We start from the raw sequence: 14,081 nt of genomic DNA, 5'->3' as shown, positions 1-14,081 counted from the left end.
AGAAAGCTAGTAAAGAAAACATCTTTATTTGCGAGGATTAGTACATTGCTGGCAGTGGAAAACATTTTAATATGTTTATAAAGGGTTTAAAGTTTAAACAGTTCTAGATTTTTATGTTTTCCAAAGAAAACGTGTGGTGCTTGTTTACGCAAAACTTGCCGACACAATACTAGTGTGCTGCTGTGTGGTTTCTAAGGTGTTCTGTGTTTTCTGTGTGGTTGATAGGGTGGTTGTCTATTATCCTGAGTCAGAAGAGCCCCCAAGTCTTTAAAGGTGCCCTAGAACTTTTTTTTAAAAGATGTAATATAAGTCTAAGGTGTCCCCTGAATGTGTCTGTGAAGTTTCAGCTCAAAATACCCCATAGATTTTTTTTAATTCATTTTTTTAACTGCCTATTTTGGGGCATCATTATAAATGAGCCGATTCAGTGTGTGTGGCCCTTTAATTCTCGTGCTCCACGCCCCAAGAGCTCGCGCTTGCCTTAAACAACATAAAAAAATGTTCAAACAGCTAATATAACCCTCAAAATGGATCTTTACAAAGTGTTCGTCATGCAGCATGTCTAATCGCGCAAGTACAGTGTTTATTTTGATGTTTATATTGATTCTGAATGAGTTTGAGGCTATGCTCCGTTGCTAACAGCTAATGCTACACTGTTGGAGAGATTTATAAAGAATGAAGTTGTGTTTATGCATTATACAGACTGCAAGTGTTTAAAAATGAAAATAGTGACGGCTCTTGTCTTCGTGAATAGTTGGTGTTATGTTGAAATTCGCCTGTTCTTCGGAGGTCTTTTAAACAAGTGAGATTTATATAAGAAGGAGGAAACAATGGGGTTTGAGACTCACTGTATGTCTTTTCCATGTACTGAACTCTTGTTATTTAACTATGCCGAGGTAAATTCAATTTTTGAATCTAGGGCACCTTTAAGATATTCATGTTAATAGTATTGTTTTGCTCATTTTATGGCCGCTTTTTGAAAAGTCTAATTGCTTTTTTGTTTTTTTTAAAATAGCACACCTCCTCCCCAGTAAACCTCATAATTTGAGGTATTTGTGATTGTGACAGTTGCCTTAGTTAGTGTTATTTTAGTATTGTTTATATACTCTTATAGTATTTATTCATATTTGGAATTAGCTTTTATTTTTTAGATTTTAATTTTTAATTTTTATTTTAGTTTTAGTAAATTTCTTATGTGCTCCTGTCCTTTTCATTTGTTTTTGTTTTTTTGCCTTTTAGCTGTCATTTTTAGTAATTTTAATACTTCAACATAAACATAATTTTATTTAATTTTCATTTAGGTTTAATTTTTTATCTAATATTTATATTTTATTTAATTTCAGCTTTATTTTTTTAGCTAATAATAGCAATGCTGCTTAGCAAACACAATGCTGGCTAGTGATTGGTCCTCCAATTCATGTTACTGTTTTAACATCTTAGATTCTTTTTCACTGTACACTTGTCAGCTCTCCCAGTGGACAGTGCAAAAAGGAGGTGTGGCATACAGGAAGAGGGCGGTCCCAGTTAGACCGGGAACATCTGTCTGACTGTGTGTGTGGACGGAGCGCTTATTCAGACTCTGAGCTCAAGCTTACAGTTGTAGTCAGATATTAAAATATTCAAACTGCTTATACTGTAAATCCAGTGGAGAATTAAACCCGAGGCTGTGCTGTTTCAAAGAGTGCTTTTTTGTGTTGCTCTTGTGGAGTAGAGGGAGTTTCATCCGCTATTTCAGGACCAGCTCTCTGATTTGATGGTGAGAGATGTATGAGCCGTTGCGGTCTGCGTGCTTCCCACACCGCAGCATTCAGGGCTGAGATCAACACGGCTCTCGCTGCCTGGATTTCACGTGACAATGTGCTCTTGATGTGCCTTTCTAGCCAGGTGAGCATGCTTTAGAGAAATCAGAATGTGATGTCACTTTAACATTGACGCTTTAGGGTGTTTGTTTCTGTATTTCTCAGCTAGTGTAGCTCAGTTAGAGTTTGTTGTGTGAGTTGCCATGTGAAGATACGTGGATCACTGCAGATAGATAAGCTTTATGCATACTTACCCTTTGGCCCTAGGGTAGGGTTACATCAGCCATTAGTAATTTCGTACTTAAATTGAAACGTAAAAGTCCACACTAGAGTAAAGTAATGCATAGTCGCATATTATGACATTTACCCTCAATATTCCAATAGCAGCCTTCAAATATATGAGCAGAAGTTGTGTTGAAATGCAGTTTATCCTTCATTCTAACCTTTGCCTTGTGTAACTAATGGTAAAAATAAGTTAAATACGATACTACTTAATCGTGATCATAATAGGTATTTTTAAATGTAGCATAGGCTAAATTACATTCAGAAAATGTATTTGAAATGAATAAAGATCAATAAATAATAATAAAAAAAAACATAAAAAATGACATTTGCACATTTGGCAGCATTATCATGTCTATAGAATTGTAGTCTGTCGGGTAAGCTTATTGATGAACTTCTGTCAGCCTGCTGTTTTATTCCAACCATAACTCCTGATCGGAGGCTTCCGTAAAGTTATTTAGTTTATACGTAGAGTTACGCTTCAGCTAAGTTTAATGGTGCAACACAAAAACACTTGGTAGTGCATAAGTTTTACTTCAAAAATAGATTAAGTTGTAATTTGTAACCGGCCCCAGATGAACTGGTGTGTGTGTGCTTTTGTCCCATAGCTAAGTGACTCAGATGAAGCAGCCGTAAAGTTTTGACCTCAACTGAGGAACTATTATGAATGGAATGAGACTGGTGTGCATTTTTCCTGTGGGTGTGCCAAGTGACATAATGCTTACTTAATCAGCTATACGTAAACAGCCTGTTGATGATTTATTTATCTAATATGTTACTGTCCTCTCTGATTCATGTTTGTCCATTGTGTACTGATCTGTTTTTGTTGGATGAGGGTCAGGGATTGGGCATCTGTGTGTTTGTGTGTGTGTATATTATGTTCACTACAATTCACTCTTAGAAATAAAGGTTTATTATTGATACAAAAGGTCTTTTATAGTGGAAAAGTGTTCTTTAGATTATTAAAATGGCTAAGAAAGAAACAGTTCATACTAGAATTGTTCACTGAAAAGTTCTTTGGGGAACCCAAAATGGTTCTACTATGGCATTACTGTGAAAACAAGTAGAACTTTTATTCCTTTGTTGTTTTTAGTAGTGTTTTGCATTGTGATTTTTCACCATGGTGACATTTGGACTGCGTTTTTGTTGATGACCCTCTAATATTAATTAATAACCAGTACCAGGATGTGCTATTTGGTATTTGCTCATCCAATCACAGTTGAGCTTGAGGAAATTCATTATATACTCAGTGCATCTGCAATCCCCAGTATTGAAGCCACAGGATTATCACATGTAATGCGGCCTGCCGAATCACAAACAGGGCTGGCAAAAACAGACAGTGTGCGTGTGTTGGATAATACTGGTTCTCTGGACTCTGGAGGAATCAGGCTTAAATGTGGCTGTGGAATGAAGTTAATGTGGGTCAGGGGTCTGTATTTTGAAAACTATTTGGCTTGTCGTCTGCCTGATAGACTGCATTTTTGCATCTTTCCTCTCTAGTTGTCCTCTCTTTCCTCATCTTTCTTGTTTTGTCTAAGTGCTCAGATCCCTGAGGGGTGCGGCCTATGACCCCTATGGGACGCCTCTGCTACTGTCCTGATGTTATTGATTACACATAAAGTCCCATTGAGATACCCAACAACCTTACTATCTCTAACTTAACAGGGACATAGATAATGTTCTGTGTACGTGTTTAACATCACTTGTTTTTGGACGTTATCTTATATGAATGTATACATGCATAGATAAGGTCTTAATATTTTCTCTCTTAAAACTTGAATAAAATCTGGAAAAATTAAAACCTAATGATAAATTAATCTCTTTTACCTCAAAAGAACAAGGAAAATTGTATTAATTTTTCATAATATGTCCCCTTTCACTAATTTCTGCTCCCATTTGAGGCCCAGCTAAGAGGCTTTCACAGTCTTTGAGTTATTATTTTTAAATTGGTTTAAAGGTGCCATCGAATTAAAAATTTACGTAACAGTCGGGATCATTAATATGTACGCCCCCAATATTTGCATATGCCAGCTCATTGTTCAAGGACATTACACAAGGGCAGCCAGTATTAACGTCTGGATCTGTGCACAGCTGAATCATCAGACTAGGTAAGCAAGCAAGAACAACAGCGAAAAATGGCAGATGGAGCAATAATAACTGTCATGATCCATGATATCATGATATTTTTAGTGATATTTGTGAATTGTCTTTCTAAATGTTTCGTTAGCATGTTGCTAATCTACTGTTAAATGTGGTTAAAGTTACCATCGTTTCTTACTGTATTCACGGAGACAAGAGCCGTCGCTATTTTCATTTTTAAACACTTGCAGTCTGTATAATTCATAAACACAACTTCATTCTTTATAAATCTCTCCAACAGTGTAGCATTAGCCGTTAGCCACGGAGGACAGCCTCAAACTCATTCAGAATCAAATGTAAACATCCAAATAAATACCATAGACATGCTGCATGACGAACACTTTGTAAAGATCCATTTTGAGGATTATATTAGCTGTGTGAACTTTGTTTATGCAGTGATAGAGTCCAGAGCTTGGGAGGGGGCGGAGAGCGCGAGCAATTAAAGGAGCCGCAGCCTGAATCGCCGCATTTCTAATTATGCCTCAAAATAGGCAGTTAAAAAAATTAATTAAAAAAATTAAAAATCTATGGGGTATTTTGAGCTGAAACTTCACAGACACATTCAGGGGACACCTTAGACTTATATTACATCTTGTAAAAAAACGTTCGATGGCACCTTTAAAGTTCTAGTATTGTTGATTTAATATCTTTTTAATTTATCTGTTTGTAAGTCCATACAATATACAAGAGTTTATCCAAAATAAATATCTAAATAACTAACTACACAACTGTATCTAATTCTAAATAAATAACTACACAACAAACAATTACATTCATTTTTTGTTTTATTGAATTTAATTAATTTTAATTTATTCAAATTTAAAGTTAATTTTTGAATTTATTATAAAAGGCATTTATACTAGAGATGCACTGATACTACATTTCTCTGCCAATATTGCCAGTTATTCTGAACGATATCTGTCAATACAGATAGTGTGATTTTCTTAAGGGGAAAAAAAACATCTCTCTCAACTAATGTCGTTAGGGGAATGGTCTCATTTGGTACATTACTATATCATTATGACATTATGCTTTGAGCACTGTTGAGTGGATTCGTTAACACCTCTGATTGGCCTTTGTGTTCACGCGCTCATCAGATATGTCTGTGATTGGCTACAATGATCAACGCACGGGAGCGTGTGTATCTGCGTAAGTGCTTGGTGAAGAGCGTCATTGATGTCTGTTTACAAAATGTTTTTGAAGTGTTGATCATTGTAGCCAATCACAGACATATCTGATGAGCGCGTGAACACAATAGCCAATCAGAGGTGTTTACGAAAACGCTCAACACCGCTCAACACCGCTCAAAGCATCACATTTTTTTTTTAATTTCAGTACCGACTTGGTATCGCGGTTGGTACTTTTGACAATACTATTATGCATATTTTATAATAAAAAATTATGATTAAAGTTGTTTAACATACCTGAACTACAGTTACGTTTGATCACTTACAGATCACAGCCACAAATGTTGAATTACTACTTACTAAGAACTAAAATTGTGGGGTAACCCAGCGCTGTTTTACTTGGTCAAAACAATCATTCTACAACATGTTTGAATGTGTTGAAGTATGTTTAATATATTATTAATTTCATTGTTACATATAATGTGATTCAAAAACCAAGTCATTTGGTTTTGTTTTTTTCACCTTGTTTACTCGAACGACAACAACAGATAAATCTCATGGTTGCATATGCCAACAACGGACATTGCTTTGATTAGTTCAGTAGGGATCAATACTGTAACTTGCCATTAGGAAAATTGGCTTGTGGCTGCTGGACCAAAGGCCAGGGTTTGTTTTCTAGTCGATCCTAGACTGGCCTGAGAGCTGCACTGGCTGACCTCCATTATGTAAACTCTAAAATGGAAACCCATCCACTCTTCTGCAGCCCCACTGATCAAGGCTTCTAGAGTAATGGATTAGCTTTTAATGAGAGAGGCAGAAAAATTACAGACAATGTTGCAAGCCTGCGGAGATGTTGGTTTAGTGTTAGTTTCATGACTGCATTTGATATCAGAGCACTGATGATGATGGATTTTTTTCCATTCCAGATGACACGGGCACAAAATAAATGGTGCAGGGAGAGAAAATGTCACACAGCAAATAAGGAAAGACAGACTAACAGCCACACATTCATTAGATTATTTAGTGAGGTCTGTTGAGAGAGTCTGGTGTTGAAGTGCTGTTGTCTTTCCCAGGGAAAAAGCTCTTTAGGTCACATCCTGGAAGAGATATGACTGCTGACTTCATCATGGGACCTCAAAATCGTGCCTCATCTGTTCATACAATTGCTGTGCAATTATGGAGCGCCAGGGCTTGAGTGATATTTGCTCTGGGATGTATGCATTAGTTTTGGTTTGGTTTAAAGGCGCAGTATCTATTAGGACTATCTATGAAGGTCTTTAGTATGCTCTTTGCAATCAACCTGCATAAGAACACTACTGTTATATTATTTCAATTATCAATTTTTTTTCTATTGTAATATATTTTAAAATATAATTTATTCCTGTGATGGCAAAGCTGAATTTTCCGCATCTTTACTCCAGTCTTCAGTGTCGCATGATCTTTCAGAAATCATTAAACAGTTGTGCTGCTTAATATTTTTGTGAAAACAGTGATACCTTTTTTTAGGATTCTTTGACAAATAGAGTATTCAAAAGAACAGCATTTTTATTTTTTATTTTTTTATAATAACGTAAAAGTATTTACTGTAATTTGATCAATTTAACTCATACTTGCTGATAGGGCTGCACGATATATCGAAATATCGCCGATGTACATATTGCGATATGCATACTGCAACGGCTTGCGATAACTGAATGATTTTAATACTTCAAAAAGCTAGGAAAAGTGTAATTTTTATGTCGCTGCAGAACAGACTGGACATGTGACAATGTTAAAAACAGTTATTGCAACAGTGCAATGAGGTGCTTAAAAAACTCAATGCAGTACTCGCACGCACAGAAAGCCGCATCTCGGACAGGTTGTGTATTGAAGTTGAATTTTTAAAGATCTTTACTATAACTATAACTGGTACTGTTGTTTAATACATATTAATATTTTACACTTTTTCTAAGCTAAGCTAAAATATGTTTTAGTTAAATAAAATAGAATAAAATACAAAAAATGTCCAATTATTGGCATACATTAACTTAAAATTAAGACTACTCATCCACATATCTTGTTCCTGTCACAACCGTTGCAACAGCAAAGAAAGAAAATGCAAATTGCTCATGAGCAGTACATTTCCCATGACATCACTTGAGTTGTGTGCCTCTTTGAGAACTCTCTCCTTTATAAATCCAACCGCCTAAACTCTTTAGACGGTGCCTAAATGTGGTGAGACTTTTAATGAAACTGATTACAACTGTTTAGTTTAAGTACACAAAGATGAAACAGGCACGTTTGTCTTCACATGTATTTGAAGAATGCACATATTTTATTAATCTTTAGAATGCTTATCTTTGCTTTCAAGCTATGCATGTCGGATTTGATCATTCTATTGGAGATTGACCAATAAGCCGTTTGCAGTGAAAACCAACAACCAGGACAGATACAACTTTCTATAGGTTCCAGACATTCTGTTGACAACTGAAGACAAAAGCAGTCTGTGATCTAAAGCTCAGGAAGAGTTTGTGACCACATGTAATTACCAGTATTTTGTGCAAGATGGGTAGAAATTCTAGTTGCTTCTTTCACTTTATTTCTCTTAAAGGGATAGTTCACCCAGAAATAAAAAAAAATTGGATGTTTATCTGCTTACCCCCAGTGCATCCAAGATGTAGGTGACTTTGTTTCTTCAGTAGAACACAAATGATGATTTTTAATTCCAACCATTGCGGTCTGTCAGCCGTATAATGTGGGTCAATGGGAACTTCTTTAATAAGAGTAAATAAAACATGCACAGACAAATCCAAATTAAACCCTGCGGCTCATGATGACACATTGATGTCCTAAGACACGAAACGATCAGTTTGCGCGAGAAACCGAACAGTATTTATATCATTTTTTTACCTCTAATACACCACTATTTCCAACTGCGTTTAACACAACGGAAGTGATGTCTAGCACTCACTGAAGTATACGCACGAGACATCACTGCCATTGTCAGAGCGCGATCAGACCTCACTAAACGAGTGCTGAACACAGTTGGACATAGTGGTGTTTTAGAGGTAAAAAAATGATATAAATACTGTTTGGTTTCTTGCACAAACCAATCGTTTCGTGTCTTAAGACATCAATGTGTCGTCACGAGCTGCAGGGTTTAATTTGAATTTGTCTAAGCAAGTTTATTTACTCTTTAAAAGAAGTTCCCATTGACCCACTTTATACGGCTGACAGACCGCAATGGTTGGAGTTAAAAATCATCATTTGTGTTCTACTGAAGAAACAAAGTCACTTACATCTTGGATGCCCTGGGGGTAAGCAGATAAACATCAAATTTTCATTTTTGGGTGAACTATCCCTTTAAGGCCTGTCTATGGATGAATGAGTAATAAGAATATTTTCTTTTTCATTTTACAGCTCTTTAACCCTTTCCACGTAAGTTTTAAATATTCTGGCGACCCCCAGCGTGAGTTTTTTGAAGCGACGTTATTTAGAACTTACCTTTATGGTTTCCATGGTGACGCGTCATGCTTGTTATTGACACACCGCAGCACTGAGAATGATATCTGCTTTCATTTAATTTTTCCTTTGTTATCAAAATATCACAAATTTGTTGACTTGCATGAAATATCTAATATTCCTATTGACAAATATGTGCAAGTGATGTGTTTTGCAGTTTAAACACCTTTATAACGATCATGTTAGTTGAGCCATATGCGCGATGGGCGCCGCCATGTTAGTTTGCGCCGCACAGAGAATCGGATCTGTTGGGATTTACAACCCGTGAATTTATCCACTTCTCCCGAAATACATGAAAGTAAGTGAGTCGGTGAACTGGGGAAGAATAGAGTAAGCTTTAAAGTTACTTTCACAATGTGTATTGATATGAATAAAACGTGTCGTCTAATTATAATGGAAAGGGTTGTTATTTCCGCTTCTATAGACACCATTGTGTATTTTACAAACTCTAAATATATTGTTTTGTTAGTACTCGTGTGTATTTAAATGTCTGAAATCTACAATAAACATTATTTGGTTGAAAACACTGCATATATGTAATATATGAAAAGCGCTGCGCGAGTCCATCTCTGGTTTAGCGCCAGCCACAGCGCGCACACACATTTGAATTTGGCAGTTGATCACGCGATGCACTGAACGTTCTAATCACACCGGTGAGATCATACGCTCCTGGGGCCAGACAAGACTGATCACACCGGTGTGATCTTACGTGTTAAAGGGTTAAGACAAATCGGACCCTTCTTTCAGAGCATATAAAAACAATTAACATCCTGCCACTTAGATTAACCGGTAGAAATGTTTAAAACGGTAGAGAATTTGGACTATCGTCTATATCGCTGTTACGCTTTACGTGACGTTGCTGTCATGAAAGCTTATCATTTGCATGCATTTTTTTTAAGAATTGCATTTTAAAATGATTTTAAACTGTTGAAGCGCAATAAGCTCATTTTGCTATGTGCGTGCTGTCTGAGAAACAAACACACACCTCTCTTCATTGCTCCGCCTCCAAAACTCACCCTCCAATCCTTCATCCTTCAATTCATTCTCTAGCGGTCATCTGTGCGCAGTGGTTTACCTGCACAACTCTCACTAGCTGGCCACTGTTATATGCAATGTGAGAGTGGATGTCTGTTTGTCACAGCTGATGCGCAACAAAATAATGCTTCACGAAAAATAAAGCGCAGATGATGAACGAAAGACAAGGAAGCACAAAAAATGAACGTACAGTACACAAGAGTAAATGCAAACAAGTGTTCATTGTTAGTCGCAAACAGCACAGCAGCTCCAGACATTCAATGACATTCAAACCCAGTGTTACTCACTTGTGGAGCGGAATCAAAGCAGCCTCCGTGTCTGTTTTCAGGCCAATATTGAACTGACTGTATTGTATAAAGTGCTATATAAATAAAGGTGACTTGACTTGAAAGTGTGGCTAAAGTTTTCAAATATTTTTTTATGGTCCACTGCATCATATTTGCTTTTGATTTTCATTCTGAAACCATTAATTTTGAGCAGGAGTGTATGTACAGTGCTTCATGATTTTGTTTTATTCTCTTTTACTCCTGATCCAGCATGAATGGGAATTGCTTCCTGATGCATGATACAGCCGTTCATAAAGATAGAACTTTGCTTACATAATGAGGCCTGGTGTATCAGATCAGAGAGGTGGTGTAAACGTGTGGAGTGAACGTCAGCACATGCCTTGCTGAAGTGCGGTCACCAGGGTGGGGCACGGAGATACATGGGCTGGGCTGTCATGGATTAGCTTCACTGGTGAGAGAGAAAGAGAGAGCGAGATTTCATAAGACAAGTGTGCTATGGAGGCATTTTCATGCCAGTTGCTGCACAGACATGCACATCACTTGAGATGTACCTTCCTTCAGGTGTTCCTCCCAATTCTTTTATGTGCTTGTTGTCATTATTTCCTTTTATACTCTGTATATACTTTTATAACTATTGTGTGCATGTTTTTTTTGTATTGAAATATCAGTCTTGTCGTGGATAGCCCTTGATTTTAGTCTCCTGGGGCTGACCTTTAATATAGACAGTACAAGGTTTGCAGAAATTGATACTATTCCCCTCCAACAATTTGTCTGAATTGCTTTGGAAGAGGATGTTGAGAGTATCTGGACAAGTATTTAAAGTGTAACGTCACTGATTTTCAATCCATTTTGTATTGTTACAACGTCTGTAGTATATGCAAATAAACAATGTTTACTCGTTCTCCGTGTAAATGTGAAATTCACATTTATTTGGCACCAAAAGTCCACTGGATGATGCAAATTTTTTTTTTGCATTTTTGTATCCTTGAACACATGCAACAGAGGGTTAATGGAACAGTTATTGTGAAGGTTGGTTTATCACTGAAAATTGTATCGTACTTTGTCTACTCTTTAAACAGGATTATAGCATGACTATGGCAACAGCTTTCATACCTGTACTGACAGAACAGGGAACTGACAGGACGGCAGTTTCTTTGTTTTTACCCTCTGTTTGAACTTAAACACTGTGTTTTTGTTGTCATCCCGTTAGAAATGGAGACTGCAGATGCTATCACAGTTGTGAAGTTCACTGTGGCTCTCACGTTATATGATGTAGCAGACAACTAGCTGTCCAGGGGTGCGTTTCCCGAAACCATCGTTAGTTAACTGTGATCGTAAGTTCCATTGACCTCTATTGGTAACGACGGAACTTGCGACCATAGTTCGCTTTGGGAAACACACCACAGTGCAGTTCTGTTCATTCAGCATGGGTTTGTTGAAAATGCTGTTGTGAGTCCTGAAAATGTGCAGGTGTCTGTTTGGTTATAGAATGTGGTTGTCACGCTCATAAAAAATACAAAAAAAACAAAGCGCTGTATGAACGCAACCATATTATGTGGCGCTGCCATACTACCCATTAGCATCTGCTCTAGAGTTTTGTGTGAAACATGACAGGTGATTAGGGATGAACATAAACCGTGTGTAATCAACATATTCGATTATGTCGATGCATCATTCTAGCCCTACTAAAAAGTATTTCCTACTAAAGGAAGGCGGTATTTGACTCTGGTCACGCATATCCATAGCAGACTGGTGGGAGAGGCCTTGGATGGCAACATGGCCAGTGCATTATGGGGTTGAAGTTTTCCTACCTATTTGTCAGAGACAACAGCCTTTTTTCCTGTTTTCTCTAGTCAGGTTGCACTGATTTCAATTTTAGTACGCCTTTAATGCTGTGAGGTTATATTAACAAGATGTCCATTTTCAAGACCAGTGTTATTTTACTATTATAGTATTTATTAATATTCTGAATTATATTTTTTGTTTTCATTTTTATTTTTAAATTAAGATTCAGTCATTTTTGTTGCGCGCTTTCTTGATTTTTATTTGCTATTTTTCCCACTATTTCTGTAGCATGAATTTGTTTTATTTTACGTATTTATTTTAGCTAGTTGTCAAGGCAACATTTGTTTTTTTTTTCATCTAATATTTATATTTTATTTAAGATTTATTTTAAATAACTTTTTTTTTAGATGTAGTCAACAATAACAGCACTGTCAAGGATGCATGTTACATGAAATGGACTTGAACCTGTGACCACAATTTTTTAACATACTTTTTTTTTTTTCAGTTGTCAGTTGTCCATTCAGTAAAGACAAGCTTATACATAAACTGGTTGTTTTATGTGTTTTACAAGCTCAGCAAGACTCTCATTTCATTTGGGCTTTGGGAAATACGTCATTTTTTATTAGGGATAAAATGTTAAGCTCCGTTCATAGCACATGTTTGCTTTCATTTAGACTAGCTGCTGATTCTTTTACTATTTTAGTTGTAAATATTTTAGTCACCTGTCTCGGTACAGACTGCGGTATCCCATAAGCCTGTGAGCTGAAAGATGAGGAGCAGACGATCATTTTTTTTTTTTTTTTTTTTACATTCACACATTTGTAGGTTTTGTAATAATAACTTTCCTGTTCTAGTCTTTTTACGATGTTTACATTTTAGGGGTTTCCCAGGATGTAAAGATTATTTTGCTCCCAGGTGATCCCAGTGCTTTGTTTGGACAAGATGTGGATTTGGATTACCCGTTTTTATTTCAACATTTGTCGGATAAGCTCCTGCATTGTATCGTGTTTGAATTACAAAGGAAGAGAATATTTGCTTAGCGGTGTTTGTGGGTCATATTTTGGATCAGACCTTGGGAACAAGGACATCCAGCAGTGGCACGTGGGTTTAAAATCTGACGCTTGTGAATGATTTACAGTGGTAAGTAGTATTTGCTGTACTGGATTTAATTTAATTAGAATGTAATTGTCAGGTGTATGTTCTGTTTTCATGGACTTTTAGTTTGTATCATCCTGTGTTCTGTTCCTGTTTGCTTTATTCCCTTTGTTCCCCACTTTCCTGCTCTTCATTTGTTTCTAGGGTTCCTGATTTTATTGCACACCTGTTTCTAGTCTGATTAGTTAACCTGTGTATATGCAGCCCTTAGTTTTAGTAGTTCTTTGTCCATTCTCATTGATATCACAGTGGTTTGCTTTATCCTTGTTGTTCTCCCATTTTTCTTGCATGTTTTGTAATTTGGTTCTTTTGTAAAAAATAATTTTTATGATTTATCACATTTTTCTTTTGTCAAATCAACTTAATGTGGTTCAGATAACATAATAGTTTGAGTTTCTGTTGGTTAAACCAATCACCTTCATTATATTAACTCAAATTTTTAATTTCAATGAACTCAAAATTTTAAGGCAACCAGGTTTCTTTAAGGTTGCTTGAAGTTAAAGGGTTAGTTCACAAAATGAAAATTATCCCATGATTTACTCACCCTCAAGCCATCCTAGATGTATATGACTTTCTTCTTTCAGTCGAACACAATCGGAGATATATTAAAAATATCCTGGCTCTCCAAATATTTATAATTGTAGTGAATGGGGGGCGTTTTTTGAAGCCCAAAATAAATGCATGCATCCATCCATCATTAAAAATAATCCATATGGCTCCAGTGGGCTAATAAAGGCCTTCTGAAACGAAGTGATGGGTTTTTTTATAGAAACATTTCCGTAAAACTTTATAAAGTGAAATAACTAGCTTCTGGCAGATGGCCATACACATCGATTTGTGGCCGAAGAGTGAACTCTGACCTGACGCATGCGCAATGCTGAACAAGGACGCGCAGAGGATAGAGTAAAATAAAACACTGGTCACAAATTAGAAGTCTACAAAGATAAATTTTGTAAAGAGGATTCCGATAT

At 36.5% G+C, this 14,081-nt stretch overlaps 1 protein-coding gene across 1 annotated transcript in view; it reads left to right on the top strand.

Moving 5' to 3' along the window:
• The first annotated feature begins 1,549 nt into the window (after nucleotides 1–1,549).
• Nucleotides 1,550–14,081, top strand: part of daam1a (dishevelled associated activator of morphogenesis 1a) — a 55,358-nt gene continuing 42,826 nt past the window's right edge. The window contains 1 exon segment of the mRNA XM_048190652.1: nucleotides 1,550–1,884. The gene's annotated coding sequence lies outside the window, so the exon portion shown is untranslated.

This window comes from Megalobrama amblycephala, linkage group LG5, assembly GCF_018812025.1.
Source record: "Megalobrama amblycephala isolate DHTTF-2021 linkage group LG5, ASM1881202v1, whole genome shotgun sequence".
NCBI lineage: Eukaryota > Metazoa > Chordata > Actinopteri > Cypriniformes > Xenocyprididae > Megalobrama > Megalobrama amblycephala.
The sequence above is the reverse complement of the archived record's forward strand: the minus strand, read 5'-3'. Positions and strand labels throughout refer to the sequence as shown.